Genomic DNA, 20,627 nt, shown 5'->3' with positions numbered 1-20,627 from the left:
TGGTTCAGTGTAAGGAGGTTGTTTGAGAGCCATGTTTCGACTGAGTTAAAGGATGCCTTGGTGGTTGAGATGAGTTCAGAGAGGGTGTCAGCAATGGTGATGACTGTAGAGTTATCTGCATATTGTACCAGAGATGACTGAGGACAAGAAGTATATAGCTGATTAGTAAAGACATTAAAAAGTAATGGGCCAAGAATAGAGCCTTGGGGACTCCCCATTTCTACAGGGAGAGAAGGGGAAAGAGCAGAATGCCATCTCACAGATTGGAATTGAATTGTGAGATAGCTAGAACACCAGGCAATGGTAGAAGTGGAGAAGTTAATGTTTGTCAGTTTAGTAAGAAGAAGTGAGTGAGACACAGTGTCAAAGGCTTTTGCGAGGTCTAAGAAAAGGCAAAAGATGAGTTTGTTTTTATCTCTGGTGAGAGAAATAGTGTTAAGAAAGGATATGAGGGCAGTAGTAGTACTGTGTTTGGGGCAAAAGTCATGTTGTGTGGGTGTGAGCAGGTTAACCTGTAGAAGGTATTGAATGACTTGCTTGTGTATGCATTTTTCCAGTACTTTGGAGAATGGAGATAGGATTGCAATAGGTCTAAAGTTAGAAATGTCTGTGGAGTTGCCACCGTTATGTATAGGTATGGTGCTGAAATCTTTCCAGATAGAGGTGACCTTTGACTCAGAAATAGAGCAGTTTATCAATATAGATTCTGGAAAAGCAAGTGAATCAGCAGCTAGTTGGAGGAAGTAGGAATGAATATTGTCTACTGATGTGGAGCAGGGTTTTAGTTTAGAGAGTAAAGATTTGATATGGCTAGTAGGAATGGATGTGAGGGAAAAAGTAGAGGAAGAATTTGGAGTAGGAGAGGATTCAAAGGAGTTAGTCGCCTGGTTGTTTTTTGTTTAGTTCATGCTATTAGAAGAGGGGTCAGGAGTAATCATTTTTGATATAGATTCAATAAAATAGGTGTTAAAGATGGTAGCAGCTTCTTTGGGTGTCTTGATAGGCCATGAATTGGGAGAGGAAGGGTTCCCAGGATGTAGTATTTGGTTAATGGAGTTCCAGAGTTTTTTGGGATTTGATCTTTGAGAGGTAGGAGGGTTACAGTAGAACTCTTTTTTGTCTTTAAAAACGTATTTTTTGTCAAATTTCTGATTTCTTTATATTTTTGTAAATCGGTGGGGAGTTTAGTTTTCACCCATGTTTTCCATGACCTGTCTCTAGATTTCATTAGGGTTTGAGTAGCATGGGATAGCTATGAGAAGATGTTTGATTTTATACACACTGTGCAGAGAGGTACAAGGCTGTTGAGAATATTAAGAAGGGTAGGGTTGAAAGAGTGGACTGCTTCGTTGAGGGGGAGTTGGGTCAGGTTAGTCCAGTTAATTCTAGAGAGAAGGTCCCTAAAATTCTATGGGCAGAAGTTAGTTAGTTTACAGCATGTTATATATCTGTGAGGCCTGTTGAAGTGAGGAGTAAATCTAAGAACTTTTACTGTGCAGTGGTCACTTAGGGAGTTGGGTATTGTTTCAGGGTTATGATATTTACATGGATTAGAGGCAAGTATCTAGTCTATAAGAGTGCCAGGGTTACTAAAATTACTGCTATGTGTTGGATCAGAAATAAATTGAGTAAACCTGTATAAGTTAATGTTAGAGGCAGAGGTACGAGAGCAGAGAGATAGCCAGTTGATATTAACATCACCAAGGAGGATGGTTCCATTCGGGGTGTTTTGTGAGAGGTATGCAAGAATGTTTTCCAGTACAGAAATGTTGTCTCCTGGAGGAATGTAGATGGCTGCTACAGTAATTGTAACATGGGTATTAAGTTTATAGTCAGCTGTCAGAATTTCAGCAGTTGGAAAGTGTGGGATGAGTTTGTTAGCACTTGTTAGAGTGAGCTGATTCAAATATACTATTGCAACTCCACCCCCTTTTTTCTTTTGTTGATTTAGACAAAGGATGTTATAGTCGGGGGGAGTATTTCTGTATTAGGGTTATGAGGTTTGAGCCAGGTTTCAGTAAGAGTAATTATGTCTGGAGTATAAGTAACCCAAGCATGGAGGTCACTTATTTTGTTGAGTATGCTTCTAGTGTTCATTGAGTAAAATGAGATATATTTCTTGGGACAAGTAGGGTGTACTATATTGGAAGTGGTAGTATTAATGTGTTGCACTCTTAATGTTTACAAAGAAAATTCAATGTTTTGTGTCTGACATATTGAATCTCAGTGTTATTTCAGACTGTTGTAAATTTTATGTATTGCATGCATTGTTACAAGTGGATGGTGCATTATACTAACAAAATATATATATATATGTATATATATATATATATATATATATATATATATATATATATATATATATATATATATATCAGTTTTAAGTTATATTGATAGAAACAATCTAATGGATTTAGTTAATCCACTTTGATTCTGTTATGAAGTATTGGATTTCAATATTAAAAAAATGATTTAAAGAAAAAAAATAATTTAAAGATTACCTATAGTACCAGCAACAGTCAAGGGAAATCCTTTATGTGTCAGTATGAGAAGAATATGCTGACAGGCCAGTCTGCCTACCAAAAATGCACTAAACTTCTCTCTCTGTTTTTCTGAATACTGGTTAAACATTTGCAACCTTCACAGTTCCAGTTTTAGGCAAAGCTTGTCTCCTGGGCATGCCAACTTAGTGAATTTCAGTTCAGCTTACATTACAATATGGCAAACTTCTTTATATCAGACCTTTGTGTGCGCTGTCTATCAGGTCTAATCCATTAAATCTATTCTTCACCTCAATTAAATGTTTGGTTGGAATATTATTACTGTCCTTCTATAAAGGCAATCTCATTCCTCAACATGTGATCAGTTGGACTAACAACCTATGTACTGACCACAGGCTTAAGTTTCCTGCCAAAAAATGTGGCATGGATTTATTCAGCATTCCCCATTTCATCCCATATTAAGTTCACAATCCTAAAAACTGATAATGTCCAGAAGACCCCGGGCACCTTTGTCAACAGTGAAGTGTATTTTCTCCATCATTTCTTAGTCTTAGTAAGCATAACCTTTAACATAGCACTGTTAATTTCCACAGGCATTATCTTTGCATGTAAGGAACTCATGATCCCTCTGTATAACGCCCTAATTTTATACATTACAGAATACACAACCCAGTTTAGTTCAGTCATCCAACCTGAAAGGCCTCAAAGATTTCTGACCAATAAAATTTCTGGTATAGACTGACTAAACTATAATGAAAGACTAAAACCTCAACTCACTGTATTTTGTTTCATACAGGTTCCATCATGACAATCTGTGCCTGGCTTACGTGCCATGGAAGACCCTAACCTGATTGGTATTCATAGGCTCATTGAAGTACAACTGCTGCAGTTCCACTGGTACACTCAACTAGTTATTTCCTCTACTTATAAGAGATATGGGGTTAGGCTTGAGATAAAGTTTCAGTTTGTTATCCATTTGTTTAAGTTAGATTTGAAGACAGTGAGGGACATACTTTAAATTAAAGAATTGGAAGTTTGTTCTAGAGATGGAAAGTTAATTGGGAGATATATGTGCCATGCCAACAACTTCTATTTCTGTTACAATACAGATTTATGTTCCTTGATCTTGTATTTATGTTAATACCAGATTTATGGATATGTAGAAGATCAAATATGATTAGGTTATTTACAGCTTTGTAGATCAGGCATATATTGTCCTGTAGCAGTCTATAGGAGACAAAGAAGAGAGACAGGCCATTTAAACACTCTGAATAGCAAACCGTGCTCATATCTTAAGTTATTTTAGTGAGAAATGACTGGTATTTTTCAATTTGGGTTAAGTGTTTGGGCAGGTACATACAGAAGGGTAAATGTATTCTAGTATGGTTGTGATGAAGATGAGGATGAGTACAGGGGAATGATGACATTTTCTGATCAGTAGAAGATGCAATTAGTAATCAGTTAGTTGGGTAAGGTAGGTTTTCCTAATGATAGTGGGCACGTAGAGGCCAAAACAGAGTTATTTATCCACAAAGGTGCTTTCTACTCAAATGTAAAATAAACAGCACCATGACTACCACTTGCATTAAATTTAGTGACTCATAAGTAGTGTTTTTTTCATGACTTTCCCGGTTAACAAATGTTAAATAAAAAAAAAAAATACTGTTTCTTAATAAAACAATGCCCTTCTTATGGAATAAGCTTCATTTGCATGTCCAACAATGCAACATGCTGACCACATTCAAAACTACACTTGGCATTTGGATGAGTGAACATTTATTCACCCCTGGGATATGGCACTCACTGATTGGGGATTCACCCCTGGTATATGACAATCACTGATATGGGATTCACCCCTGGTATATGACACTCACTGATTGGGGATCATAAATTTTCAACTATTTTCAGGCTTAGCTTGCTCAGCTGCCCAATGGCTTTTTGAATTGCAAGCCTAGAATATACTTATGAACCTATAAGGATGTAGGAAACAAAATCAATGCCTACTAGATTGACATCAGCCTAACACATTGAAAATCAAAGTAAAAAAACACAATATGGCAGAAGAAAAATGAACTGAAAAATCAGGCTGCACAGTACACTTACCTGTGCAAAGCATTTATCTATGTAAATGTTGTTTCACACGGGGAAGGGTTTATCATCTTGACCATGCACAACATACAGTAGATTTTATTCTCTTTTCCACCAAAAATGTTATAACCAGTTTCAAAATCACAGTGTGTTGAGGAAAGGAGCATTCCTCCCATTTCACTGACTAAACTTAACACCACTGTATTTTAGGTCTGATTTCCATAAGTGGATGTGCTAATACGGGAGCACTTTATAAGCTCGAAATACTGAAATCTCGAATTTCAGAATCTTGAGCTCATAAATTGGAAGGATCGGAAGATCGTAACCTCGGAAGCACGAAATTCAAAATCTTGAATGCGGGAGATTTTGAATTAGCGGTTCTAGTGCTGCACTTTGTTCGTGGATTCAGGTAAGTGTTTATGTGTAAGGGTGTTGGGTAGGGGCTGTAGTGTGTGTTAGTGTGTGTTGTTACTGTGATGTGTGCGCGCGAGAGGAATGTAGTTTGTATGGTGGTATTTTGTGTGTGTGTGTGTGTGTGTGTGTGTGTGTGTGTGTATGTAGTGCGACCTTGGAGTTAGAATATTTAAGTGCGGGGGTGAGGGGGGTGCAGAATGGCTTGCCCCCATGCACATAATAAGGGTAGGTGTGTGTGTGCATGTTTAGTTGTGTGCGTGTGTGATGTATTGGTGTTAGCAAGTGTTGGAAGTTTGAATTTCGCGTTTTTGCAGTTTCGGGATTTAGGGCTTCGTGATTGTGTGGTTTTGGGTATTTGGATTTTCCACTTTATGGCCTCCAGATTCTGAAATTCAAGATTTAAGAATTTTGAGCTTATAAAGTGAATCCATTAATACACATGGAAACAGACTGCTGTTTTATAAATTTGAAATTGCACACATTAACTGAAAGTAAAGTATAGCTAGTGTATTTTCTTTCTTTAACAAAGCTGCTTGTTTATAACTTAATTATAGAGGCTTTTGAGATCACTTTTTCATTTGCCACTCAGTGTTCAAAATGACTTGGATTATTGGCTATTTTGACTACCTAAAACTTAACTTAGGGATTAAGAAACACCATGACTGTCATTACAGCCAAACCAGCACTATTTATGCTGCGTGCTTGATGATGCCCACGGTAATACATACATGCATGGCTAAGCTGACTTGCACAATGAACACCTTATCATAGCTGCAGCACAGCCTCATGACTTCATTGTCTTAGGTCTACTCACAGGCATGGTTAAGTATAAGCATTAAATATATATCTATATATATATATATATATATATATATATATATATATATATATATATGGGTCCTCTTCAAATTACCGAAACGTCAGTTCGCCGACACGCGGAAGAGGAGCGCGAAAGGACCGACAATGCAGTTGACCGACATGCTGAAATCCCGACAGCTGGAAGACCGACAAGGGGAACGTGTAAGCGCGACTTGGTAAGTATGCGATAGTGAGGGATTTTGGATTAGGGAGCGGACAGGTAAGTGTGCAATAGTGAGGGATTTAGGGTTAGGGTGTGTGAAAGGTGAGTGTGCGGTAGTGTCAGAGTTAGGGTTTGGGTAATGTAAGTGTGTGTTAGTGACGGGTTTATGTTTTAGGGTGGGTTAAGTAAGTTAGGAATAGGGTGCAGGTAGGGTAACTGCTTGGTACTGTCGGACCTTAGGGCTAGGGGTGGGTTAAGTGAGTTAGGGTTAGGGTGCAGGTAGGGTAAGTATGCAGTAGTGTCAGACCTTAGGGTTAGGGGTGGGTTAAGTGAGTTAGGGTTAGGGTGCAGGTAGGGTAAGTGTGCGGTATTGTCGGACCTTAGGGTTAGGGGTGGGTTAAGTGAGTTAGGGTTAGGGTGCAGGTAGGGTAAGTGTGCGGTAGTGTCGGACCTTAGGGTTAGGGTTTGGGTTAGGGCTAGTGGATATGTAATGTAGTGTAATGTGTTGTTTACGTTTAGTGTGTCGGTGTAATGGTGTTCGGTGTTTTGCGTTGTCGGTATTGTGTGTTGTCGGTTATTTGGTGTCGGTGGTTTGTTTGTCGGCGAACTGGCGTGTCGGTGTTCTAAAGTAGACCCATATATATATATATATATATATATATATATATATATATATATATATATATATATATATATATATATATATATATATATATAGCTGTGTGTGTGTGTGTGTGTGTGTGTGTGTGTGTGTATGTTATGTATGTATGTATATAACATATGGATCCCTGTCAGTTGATCTAGTTTTAGATACTTAAAATTCATATTGGCGAGATGATATGATTGAAATTCTGAAAACCCAAAGCTTTTGAATGGAGGTTACAGTACAGGGATGATCAGGAAATTTACAATTTTTCTCAATGTAGTTTGATCTCTGAGTTGTTATATATAATTAGTGGGGCAAGCACAATGGGGCTTGCCCCCCCTGCAAAACTGTAAAAAAAAAAAGTAGATTTTTTGGGGTTTTTTTAATGCTTGAATTTTCAGAAATTTGATAATATCATCTTGTCAACATGAATTTCGAGTTTCTGAAAACTCAATCAACTGGCATATATATATATATATATATATATATATATATATATATATATATATATATATATATATATAAATATATATATATATATATATATATATATATATATAGGCTCATAGGTTCATTGGTGTGTACTAGGCTAATGGCCCTGGAGCATTTACAAGCCTAGCCCATAGGATTATCCTGGCATTGTGCCACCTGACCATAGTTCCTAGTGCCTCTGTCGAGTAGAGCCACTGAAGTGATCCCTGGGGTGAATTTTCTATTTCCCATCCACTCGTCAAGATTTCTCTTAAAGAGGGCCAGTTAGGTTCTCTGCTTGACATGTATGGGACATCTATTCCATAGCATGGGCAGTCTCTGGGTTATGAACCTCTCCCTCCAGCATGTTCTGTTGATTGTGGTAATAAGATTGAGGTCTCTGGAGCATGTGATGCAGAGGGATTGGGATTTCTTTAGATGTAGCATTTCTAACAGAGCTGGGTCAGACATGGCTTTATAAGTTAAGCAGATATCGCCTCTAAGTTGGTGATATGAGACACAGAATAATTGGAGTTTTTTGAGTCTTTCCATATATGACAAGTGTTTAAGGCCTAGGATCCTCTTTGTAAGGTACTTTTGTGGCCTCTCCAGTTGTTGCAGGTGTCTAGTCAGGTACATGCCAAATGGGGCATTGTACTTGATGACTGGCCTAATGAGGGATGAGTAGAGAGAGACAATGACCTCTTTCTTCCCGGATGCAAAACCCTTAGTAATGATATGTGCTACATAGAAGGACTTTCTGACCACAGTGGCAATGTCGTGGTCAAAAGAGAAGTTGCTGTCAGCCTGTGTTCCTAGGTCCCTTATAATGCCCTCTGTGTTCAGTGGACTACCATCAATGTGTTAATTCAGGGGAGCCAAGTTTTTCCCAAGTGGGATGACGACACATTTTTTTGGCATTGAGCTTAAAGCCATGCCTCTGACAATTGTTGGTCTCATTGAGGCCTTTCTGTAGGATGTCAACATCACTTAGGGAGTGAATAATAGCTCCCAACTTGCAATCATCTACAAACTTTGTCAGCCAGAGTCCCTTTGTGTTGGCCTGGACTTCAGAGAAGTAGATACCAAACAGGAGAGGACCCAGGACCAAACCCTGTGGGACTCCACTCTTGACTGGTCAACAGTCTGACTTGGAGTCAGCTACTTTCACACTGTGGGTTCTATTTGTGAGCCAGTTTGCAACCCACCTAGTAATATAGGGGTTGATGCCCACCTTAGTGAGTTTTTCTATGATTCCTGAGTGAGAAATAGTATCAAAGGCCTTGACCAGATCAAGTTAGGCTGTATGAACCACCTAGCCTTCATCCACAGCTCTGGTGACTGACTCAAAGAAGTCAACCAAGTTGAGAAGGCATGTTCTACCCTTCACAAAACCAAACTGTGTAGGATCCAGAGTTTGAAGATTCCCTATGTCTTTGTTTATTAGGTTCATAAACATTCCCCCAAACCAAAATGCAGCAGACTTACACAGTAGTAAATATTATAATGAATTCATTTCAATTCTTTAATAAATATCCTAAAATTCATTTTGTACTTTCATTTCTAAAATTCTCGTTATATAGAAGCAGGATAACACCAATGCCCTAGCAAGGCATTTGGTTGACAACCCCGATCATAGTTTTAAGTTTGCAGTGTTATGGCAAGTACCATTTGATCCTAGGGTTAGCTCATGGCAATTGGACTTAGAAATCCAAGAATTATGTTGGCAGATCAGAACAACAGCATATGCCCCACCAGGGCTAAATGAGTTTGTGTCCCTTAAGTGTGTTCTAAGGAAATTAGCCATGAAGAGGTGATTTGTTTGAGGTCACAAATAAAATGTTTATAACGAGAATTTTAGAAATCAAAGTACAAAATGAATTTTAGGATATTTATTAAAGAATTGAAATGAATTCATTATAATATTTACTAGGGTGTAACATATTTAATAATGTTTTCTGTTTTTAGTATAGATCATATTTAATCTATCTAATTATATGTATAGTTGAATAGTGTATTTTTATTGTTCTAAATAATGTTTTCGTATGGGTTGTCCATCATTCAAGTCTTCTACATTTTGGTTTGGGGGAATGTTTATTTGTTTATTCTGTTTATTTTATTTTATTCATATACATTTATTCTTTACATACTGAATTTAAATGAATTATAGGAATTTAAATAATAATACAGTAATTTGTTTTAAATTTAAAAGGTAATGGTGTATGTAATTGAACAGGTTATGTATTTTTAGTCTTTAGCTGTTAAGGTTTGTCTACTGTTTAGTTTAAGTCATTTGCTTAACTGTTTCTCTCGTTTTTATTTTCCTTTCTTGTATAATTGGTTAATTGATTGAGATTAATTAACTGCAAGTAAGGTTATATAAGGAGAATTAATTATGTTGCAAGATGTCTGATGAAGGAAAAGTACTAGCTTTTCCGAAAGCGCTTATTAAATCTGCCTTGTGGTTTTATGCGGTCTCCAGTTAATTTTGCCGCTATTTTTGTTTTTTTTTTGCTTTGTTTAACAGTTTTTGAGTTTGTTTGTGGTCGTAGTTATAAGACGTGGCACTCATTGACCTGCTATGCAATACATTACCGAGAAACATGAATTTGTTGTTTGAAAAGCCCTTTTTGGAATGTGTGGGATGTGATAATGTTTTTATTTATTTATTTATTCTGATCAGGCTAATGAATGGAAAGGGTATGGGGGCAGAGATGTAAAAAAGATGCAAGCAGACGGTAAAGCACAATAGTGAGTAAATAAGAATTGAGCATGATAGAGGTGGGTGAATAAGAAAGATAGACCTCAGTAGATTTTAACCCATGACCTTCATAGTGATAATTCACATAGCAGTTTATCAGCCAGGGGAGCCACTGAAGCTCTAAGAAGTCATAAAAGACATATTTCTGGGAAATATAGCTCATTTGTAGACTGATAACAATTAAAGCCTTCAAGGGATTGAAACCCCTGCCTGTCAAAGTCATATTCTCCGTAGCAGTGCATTAGCAAGTATAGCCACGAAAGCTATTTGTAAGAGGTCATGAAAGAAATATATCAGGGAAATGTAGCAAATTTGTAGACTGATAGCAAGAAAGCAAAGATTGCCTTTGAGGAACTGGAACATGTGTCTGTCATAGTCATATTCTCCATAGCAGTGTATTAGCAAGTGGAGCCACTGAAGCTGTCAAAATGTAAGGAGTCATTAAAAAGACACAATATCATAGAAATGTAAGAAATATAAAGAGTGAATACCAAACAGTGTCAAACACTATGCAACCCCCACAGGAGTTGAGCAACCCTCCCAGTACAATGTTACAGTTAAAAACATTTGATGAGTACACTGAGCCATTAAATCAAAATACAGGCATTCACTTAACAGTATTGTACATTTGCCTGCTGATGCACTTGCATGACTACCTCTTTTGAATAACCAATGGCAATTTTGCTTGCACATGTCAAGGAGTTTTCTTCATTTTTTCCAAAGATAAAGACATGTAATTTATCTGTGGTTAGAGATAGTCATTGCTGTTGCTGTCTGTCAACTATCACGCAACATATGCCCACAGAGAGGTGCCTTTGAATTAATGGTGCTTTATGGTCATGTTTGTGTTGTGTTTATGTATGCTTTACAAGATTATAGGTTGGAAATGGGGGTATATGACAAAGATGAAAAGATGAAGCAAGCTGAGTACAGAACACAAAGTAAGCCATTAAGGAATGAGCAGGATGGAGGTGGAATAGGAGCATACCTTTTGATGTCTTACAAAATAATCATGATTGCAAATTACAATAAGTGGAATGATTTAATGACTGAAGGACTGAAATCATCAATGATTTGTCAGAAGACTAGATTTTTTTATGATGAACAGTTGAAGCCAGTCATGTACATTAGTCAAATATGTAATGTTGAGAGGTATGGGTGGGAGTATTTTTTCAACTGTGTGTGAGACAGGTGTCACTTTAGTTATTTAATTTAATTTTATTTTATTTAGTTAGTTATTTAGTTATTAACTTTATGAGAATGGAAAGTTGGGGAGGGAAGCCAGAGAGGTAATGAATGGGTAAGAGGGGGAATTTAGGTAGCAGAGAAAGACAGACATGACTAATGCAATGAACAAGTGGGACAGAAGGGTGAAGAAGACATCAGACAAGCAGGGAACACAATTATGATGGTTGGATTGTACCAATTTTGGGGGGAGGCATAGACACAAAAGAGAGGGAAGAACTGGATTTAGGCATAGAAATGGGAGCTCAGAAATGCAGTCTCTGCTAGATTAGTCCCATTTAGAGATAACTCACCATCCTGTGAGAAGTCACCACTGCATCCTTCTCTCAGAAGCTGAAGACAGCAATAGGGAGGGACATGACTCAGTGAGTTACAAGAGCATGGTCTCCATACAGCTGATGCAGGCATCTAGCCTCCTTTCTATTATCACCTCTCAAGCTCTGCCAACTCCTGATGGGTGACAAATATTTCACCTCTACTTACACTGCTACCAGTGGATACTGCTGAATCAACCTCCAGAGGAGGGCTACCTGATGCAGGTGGTGCAGAAAGGGCAGGCAGTATGGAAGCAACTTAAGCATGTGTGCTTGGTGCCTCTGGTGCTGGTGCTGCTGCTGCCACTAGTCAGGGATGGTGCAGCTCACTGTACTGCTGCAGATAACAATAACATAAATGGAGAGAAAAAATAAGTGTATGAAAAATAAAGGGTAGCAACAAAGAGGGTTGGGAACAGACATAAAAAAATGAAATTTCATTCATAACTATGTTGTTACTTATGCCATAAAGCAAAATAATCTTTTTAATATAGGACTTACATAGGTATGTCATCAACCTGTTTGTTTGATTATCCAGGAAACACAACAATCTGAGAGTAGATAGGTTGATGGGAGATACAAGATTAAGGAAGTTTGGTTGCTCCCACATTAGAGATGTCTGCATCTTCTCCTAGCACTCATGGGCAGTTGAGCTACATTCAAGCTGGTAATGGTGCTTGATGGAGATATGTCAAACACCCCTCCCACTGAGGTTGGTCAGCTGTTAGCTGCACCCAAAAATGTGCAGGGTCATTGTGCAGTCACAAGCTAGTTCCACTAGAGCCATAGCATTGATAGTTTGTATGATTCAGAATGTGAAAACTGACTAAGACACGTAATTCCCCAAATGTGTGATTCATTGAAAGAGAGAGAATCACACATTGGACCATGCAGTTTCTTTGCAGGTTCAGTTGTAAGAAGAAAGGGGTTACCCTTGCAACCAGTAATCTGCTACATATATATAAATACAGGGTCTATATTAGATACTCAAAGTTACTGAACTTTGAAAATGATATGGTCGACACCATATCATCAAAGTTCAGTAACACTGAATACCTAATAAAGAAAGTAAAAAAGTCAAGAAACAACATTACTTGCTGTAAGCAGGGGGGGCAAGCCCACCTGCACCCTCCCATGTGGGGGGCACACCTGCTACTTAATTATACCAACTCCGAGATCGTGCTACAGTGTAGGAAGGGGAAATCTTGCCTTTCCGCACCATAGTGCATTAAAGTGCGATCTCAGAGTTGGTATATTTAAGTAGCAGGGGGTGTGGGGGGTGCAGAGAGGCTTACCCACCTGCTTTAACCCATCACAGTACGTTTCCTTTGCTTTATTTATTTTCTTTTTATTTTGAATTTACTGAACTTCAATGATATGGTGTAGACCATATCGTATTCGAAGTTCAGTAACTTCGAGTATCTAATATAAACCCTGTATATATATATATATATATATATATATATATATATATATATATATATATATATATATATTAGCCAGCATGACCATAGATGAAGGTGATTCTTCTGCCACAGTAATAACACTTCCACAGGAACATCGAATATTGAGATGTCTGTGTCCAAGATTGGCCATCCCTGGGCTTGTGGTCATTATAATACGGGCACATCAGCTAACAGATATGATATGGCTCCAGCATCACAACAAGATCAAGAAAGTTTGTGATACAGCCACTGAAACTCCTGTCAGAAACAGTTCTCATGGGAGAGGGTGCGGTCTGGTAGATAAACCCTCTGGCATCCATTCTCTGGACCTGTCCAATAGGCTATGCCATAGTATTGAATACTGAAGTATATATTGAGGCTGTGTCCCTGCATATACACACACACACACACACACACACACACACACACACACACACACACACACACACACACACACACACACACACACACATAAAACCACAGCCCCCAGGATGCCACGCACACCCAATGACCCTGGTCCTTTGTCAGGTTATCATCACCCAGGCAGGATCTAACATACCTATACATGCATTGTTTAATTTACAACACTTCAGTATACAGACTCATAGGCTTCACTGTGAGAAGACATGCATTCTGGTACTCCCTTCCTCACCTGTGTAAATGATGATGACTGTGTCCGACCCTTTGTATATTGTTACTTGGGTTGCCTAAATCTGATGCAGAGTGTGGCCAGCCTATGCATGGGTAAGTATAGTCTGGTGTTTTGGAATGTGTCATTTTTATGGTAGGTATATGTTTAGCCTTTGCATAGTTATGTTGCTATTCTGTGGTAATGTGCTGCATTTTTAGTGCAATGCCATGTTGTGCTTACCTACATCTGGTAGCAGCATCCCCTGCTGCTGGATCCTCTGACTCCACCTTTTTGTCAGCTGCCACTGCATGCAGTGCTGGGAACTGTAGTCCGCACACACAGCTAGTATTTGTGCACATGTGGACAGATCATTCTGTAGGGCACCAACAGATGTATCCAACAAACGTATGCATTTCAAATCACCGAGCAGCAGGTAGAATGAAACCCTTTGTAATTCACGTCTTTCCAGTTCATTACATAGGGCCCTTATTTCAATGTGAGTCCAGACTATTGTCCCTAGAACTTCATGGAAAAGGGTTGTGTCATAGGACTCTTGCACAGTGTTGGTTTCTCCTGTGTAGAGCATGAAAAACACACATGTTGCCCCACCTGTTGAAGCATGGCATTGAAGAACTGGCAACGTATTCTCAAAACAGATACCTAAGATATCCCTACCATGTCCCCACAAGGTGGGACACAAAGCAACGCATACCTTATTATCCTCTAGGATAGATACTCCTGCAGAGAAGGCTGATACATGGCTATAATTTCCTGCATTGCATTCTGTACACATGTAAGCAGTTATGTAACATCATGCACTGTTTTACGCTACATGAATATAAGCACATCGCCCTGAACAAATCTAATGCAACATAATCATGCTAAGTGGCATTTAAATATTTCTGAATCACTCCATCATGTTTTTTTGTCTCATTGTCATACATGGTACTTAATTATGTGGTCATTAACATATAACTCAATTGAACATGCTATTTCAGATGGCTGCTTCATGATGCTTTTTTTTAACTGCACAGGTCTTCCTTGTTTCCACTCATCAAGCAATTGAGTGATGCAGAAAGTTTTTTTTCTGAATCAGGTCCTCAGTATCCTCAAACTCAACAATACTTTCAAAAAATGTTCTTAAATTATTTGCTGGTTTGCATTTCTTTGTCAGCATTACAGTTGAATGCTTGTAGATGATTGTAAATTTAAACGTAAAAATATTTATAGTTGGAAACTGCAAAATCTAATTACAAAAAACATTAAATCTGCAATGTTGTTTCCAGCTTTTTAAATTTACCACAGTTTTTGCTCTCTGTGATGAATTCTCAGTCCTGAGTTGTCAGTCTAACACTTTTAATTAGTGCTTTGGTTTTATCACTTATTTTCATTGTATAGTTATAGTTTGGTAGGTATCAAATTCTACTCCTTTCATATTTTCAGACAGAATTAGTGAATTTTAATATACATTACTAACAAGATTTTTTTTTAATTTGGGATGACCTCTTTGCCTGAGTGAATTTTTACAACAAACATGCTCATATGTGGTAGTTGAATCCAGGTACAAAGCTTCTGCTTTGTAACTACAGGATGTGAATTATTTTGTCACAATTGATGGGGACGGCACTAATTATCTGTTGGTCTCAGTCTTCCTGAGGCTGTGACAGCTGAAACATTACTTCGTTGGTGACTATGTAACTGTTGCCTATAGTTTGAAGATAAAAACTTCTACATATAGCTTAGCACATAGCACACAAATTAGCAGACTCCACTATCAGCAAACGTTAGGGGCACAACAACTGTATCCACAAAACATAATAATGTTTGCAACTCTACAGCCATCAGTTCTGGTTACATTCCCCACAATAGTAACAGTAGCTACCCATATCTCTTTTACAAAAAAGCAGTCTTTGAGGAATTTATTAAATACTTGAGGTAATTAAAAATGTTTTCTGATAGAACTTGAACCCAAAAGACCACCAAGAGCAGTATTCTTTGACACATTGGACAAAGGTAATGCAATTCTATGCAAAATAGTATCAAGCTTTACACAACAGAAAGCAGGTAGTAAGACTAAACTAAATTTGGAGATTTTAAGCACATATTCAAGGTCCATTGCCCCTTCTGTTGCTAAGAGCATGTTATGTCACTATACTAAGATATTATTTAAATAGCTAATGGATTGTATGTTACAATAAAGGTAATGGGCTTGATGAAAATACTGTTTGTCACCAGAGCAGTAATTGAAGCAGGGTGATCTCAACGGATTTAGTGTTACTTAGTTTCATAACCTAGAAGAGCCACATGCTTTTCTTTCCTCTTTGAATTTATTTCCTAATTATGTTTACTGCAGTCCACTATAAATGCTGTAGGTAATTATATTTGTAGTCACTGAACTGTGAATTTGACAAAGCATAATGTCCTTGGAAGAAGCCCAAGTTCAGCTGCTTGAGGGACAAGTGGCAATTTAAACATAATGGCATTTTGGGTCAGATCATTTAATGCTCCATTTCAGGCACTGTTTCTTAATATCCTCATTTTATGTTTGCATTTTGCAAGATGACTTTGTCCCTTTAAGCTGATAGATCTGTGTGTAAGAAATGCATTGTTACACCATTTAAAAAAAATCTAATCAGGTACTACTAAAAGCTAGCAAGCATTTGTCAGTGCAAAGTGTTTAGTGAAGGAGAAAAGTGAAAACATGCAACAAAGACTTTTGGAGTGATGGCTTTAGACATGAACCCTTTCTCTCAGGAGGAATGGATCGATGATAAACAATGTAGTATCCATACCTCAAGGACAACATCTGAATGTATGAATGAACTGAGAAGATAACTAATGCGCTATAAATAAGTGGGTGTCTATATGCATCACCAGTGAATTTACGGTTATTGTTAATAGCATTAAAATGAACAAAATGAGCTCAAATGTCAATAAAGTTCGATGATGTCCCATCATATTAACAAAATTTGCTTTTCACAACTATGTCTTCCAAACAAAGCTACTGTTGTCCAGGATATGATATTGCATATCAAATGTCAAATATCATTTCTAATTGAAAACACTTAATATCAATGCTATTAGTTACTAATCAAGCCTTCTGGCTAAGATCAGTTGTAGTGTGTAACATACCGAACTCTGCAGGAGTTGTAAGATTATTGTTAACAAACCATATGCTGCTTTCTAGCTTTGGTGTTTTGCATAATTTGTCTTGCGGATTGCTGTCATATTTTAAATGATTATAAAAAGTGATGTTTGATGTCATGATGTTTGCTTTAATTCAATATTTTATGTTAAATAAGCATCGTAAGCAGGTTATCACTATACTTCACAAACAGATTAATTTTTTTCTGAAAAGGTAATTTTGTTGAACAGAAACAGAATTAACATCTGCCAGAGAACTCTATAATGGCAGCGTTGTACTGCAACAGACTGTAGCATGTGTGTAAGTTTGAAGTTTTCAATGTTAGGAGCAAGCATTTTCAGCTTAAAACAATGTTATCATTTCTTTTTTGTTCTCTATTATTGTGGAACGAACACTGAATGCACAATTTCAAATATGACATTGTGATTATAAAATTCCATCACCAGTGTTGATTCAGGGCTGATAAAGACAATTAATATTAAAGTAAAATAATTCTACATAAAATGTGAAAAGATCTGTGAAGCAGTCTATCATAGAAATCATTGCTAAACAAAAGCCAGCTTATTATAAAATTGCATGAACTGTACTTAAGTCCCAAAGTGTTTAAATTTGCTTTAAATGTATTTATCAGAGCAATGTGGCAAGAAAAGACACTTGCACTTATTGCCATTTTAACCAAAACTTTTTTTAAACATATATAACCAGTTAACTGTTTAACTTGCAAATACCATGTTCAATTGTCAGCCATATTCGGATACCATTACCAGATGACACTAGGCCACTTAGCATTCACTACTGCTCCCCCAACATGCTCTTCCAACTTAACTTGCAAATAACATGTTGATTTGTCAGCCATATTCAAATGCCATCACCTGATGGCACCAGACTGGGTAGTGTCTACAACCACTACCCCAACATGCCCATTTGTACTGGTGCCCATAGGCACAGGCCTTTTTAGTACTGATCACCATATAGTGCCACTCACTCCCCACCAAACAACAAGCAACTGGCCCAGGAAATCTTGGAGAAAGTTAAGGGGAGCAAGCTACCCAGCAACCAACCAACAGGCTCATTCACTGCCTGTTGGCCCTGATTTCTGGCTGTATCTCATAAAGTCAGCTGACATATTGGCAACACTGATAACAGCAACGCATTAATTGCTTTATGATAGACTACCTATAAAATGAAAGTCCAGAAAATACACAATTACAAATATTATCAGATCAACTCCTATGAATAGCTCCCTTTCTGCCTGTATATTACATATATATATATATATATATATATATATATATATATATATATATATATTTGTCTTTCGGCTTTTTCCCGGTCAGGGGTCACCACAGCGGAACTCTGGTCTGCTAATGATTGGCAGTTAATTTTTTTTACGAAATGCCGAGGTGCCAGCTCGATGTCCAACCTTTAACGGAGGCACACCCATTTACGCACGCATGTCTTTCAAACGCTACCCAACCACGGGGAGGACATGCAGACTCCACACAGAAGGCACTCCCAAGTCAAGCTGAGAATCGAATGGGAGAACCTCTTGCTGTGAGGTAACAACGCTACCGCCGTACCACCGCGACATATATATATATATATTTTTTTATAATATAAATTGTCGTGAAACATTGGGGTCAAATTTTGACTGAATAAATAAACCTACATTCACATGGAACAAATATGAATTGATCTGAGACAACTGAACTCCACCTGAAGCAAACCATATGCGATTCCAATCTGTAAAGTGCCAAAGTTCAATAATACTGATCAATGTACCATGAAGGAGTGACCCACAATGGCTGCCCTCCCACCTGTTAACAGAAGAATAAAGGTATTAAAATATGTAATTTACAATGGAATGGAGGAACAGTGCCCACGCCTCTTTCTACACTGCACAGATTTGGTCTCATTATCCAAATTAGATGACCTACTATAAAAAAGGAATGTGACGAATACCCAATCAAGAGTACATATTTGATTCACCAGTGCAGTCCACAAACACTCATCTATGTCCTTTGATGTCACATGTCACCCAGAGAGCAACGTAAAAAGTAATCGTGTAGAGAAGCAGAATGCAAAATGTTCCAAAGGGTATGAAACAAATGAACTGGGTTTCATAGGGAGAGAGTACTCATCCAACCAAACTTCCTTACCCTTACTCCCTCGGTCAGTTTTAGACACTCTGTATAGAAACTGACTTAAAGGTGAAAGTCATGTCTTGTATAGGTAGGGTTAAAAGCAATTACCTAGCCCTAAAGACACCAACAATCTAAAATTTTGTGAAACCCTAAGAAAACTGCTTGCAATAACTTTTTTCCAATGGGTGCCTTGGCATCTCAGAATTTGCCCAGAACCCTCTCCCAGCCTTTTAGGATGCTACTGATGAACCAACATTTTATAAAATCTGGCATGCCAAAAACTTTGGATGTAGCACTGAGAGCAGTCAAGTGGATGCAAATGGTCCTAACTGCCTTCCTCCTGCAGCACCTAGACCACACAAATTGAGCCACTAGAGAGGGGGGCCATGTGGCATACTGGAGGAAGTCCTACACAAAAATTTTGAAAAGCCTATAATGTACCCCTCTATGCCTGTCTTACATTATCATCCCATTATTTACATATGACTTAAATAATCATTCTTCTTGAATCAATCATAAGCAGGGCAGAACAACTGTACATTCTGCCTAAACATCCAGACCTAAGTGACAAAACAAGAGGACCTGTAAATGAAAAACTGGTAAAGTGATGAGTTTTTTTCTACAACATATTTGTCTTTAAGTAATTACTTGTTAAGCTGTATAAAACTAAAACCATTGATAATGATTGCACACAGATAGACGTTGATGAATTTGTAGAGAGAACAAGAACCAACACATGGTAATCTGTGTGGAAAATTATTTCCTGGTTAGCAAACAAGAGTGCCTAAACCACTGATTTTACCCAGATTGGAATATTCTACTTATGTTCATGGACCACGAATTGTCCAGGGCTCGGAAAAAAACTTCCTTGACAAACAGCTCCCATGCCCAACCCAACACTCCCATCTGTGAAGAATTGCAAAGAAATCAGAAAACCCCTACTCCTTCACAGAGGCACACCATTAAAGTTGGCCAAATATACTTCCTAAATACACAGACCTTTCTTGACTCTAGTGGTCACTCTTACTGAATGATGTATCTGCTTGCTTCACCTTAACATGTTAGCAGCAGATCTGGTGAATGCCCTGTCTGGGGCAACTGCCCAATATTAACTAGTTTCATTCACTCTGACCTTTTTTGCCATTGAAATCATTTAAGGATTTCTTCAACCATATGAGCTTGCAGCTGATAACTGAAAAAATGGAAACTTATGCATCAATCTCCAACACTAGAAAACTACAGGTTATATTAGGCCCACCAGTTTTTCTGTCATTATGGAGACCTCAACTTCTTCACAGAAGAACATGAATGCTTTTAGACCTTCTTCCACACCAGCTTAGTCCAATCCTACTATTAAGAAATCATCTAAGTAGTGAACTGTGGCAAGTCAGCAAGCCAGCTGATCCCAGCACCATTGCAGCACAGTGTTGATTATTTCAGATGCTGTACAGCATACTGAATAGCTCATTGACATCACTTTATAAAACTAAGTCTGACCAAAATGAATCCCTAAAGGGGCCAGTCATTAACCTGGACAGGGACTAAGCAAAAGCAGCCTCTATATCCATATTACAGAGTCATAGATCCTAAAACCTACCCATTTCATTGATAGTATCATCCAATGTGGTATAATGCACATTGGAGTCTGATTCACCTATGCCACAAATAACAGGCTTTCTTTTTGGCACTAAACTTACTGGGGCTATCCTAAAATCCTAAAACGGAGGAGTCTGAAAAGGACCCAACATCTGGCCTGCCCAAACCTCTTTATAAATTAACTTCTAAAGAATCTGCTTCATAT

This window comes from Protopterus annectens, chromosome 4.part0 (genome assembly GCF_019279795.1).
Source record: "Protopterus annectens isolate FY-2018-M chromosome 4.part0, PAN1.0, whole genome shotgun sequence".
Classification (NCBI taxonomy): domain Eukaryota; kingdom Metazoa; phylum Chordata; order Ceratodontiformes; family Protopteridae; genus Protopterus; species Protopterus annectens.
Note: the sequence above shows the minus strand (reverse complement) of the source record.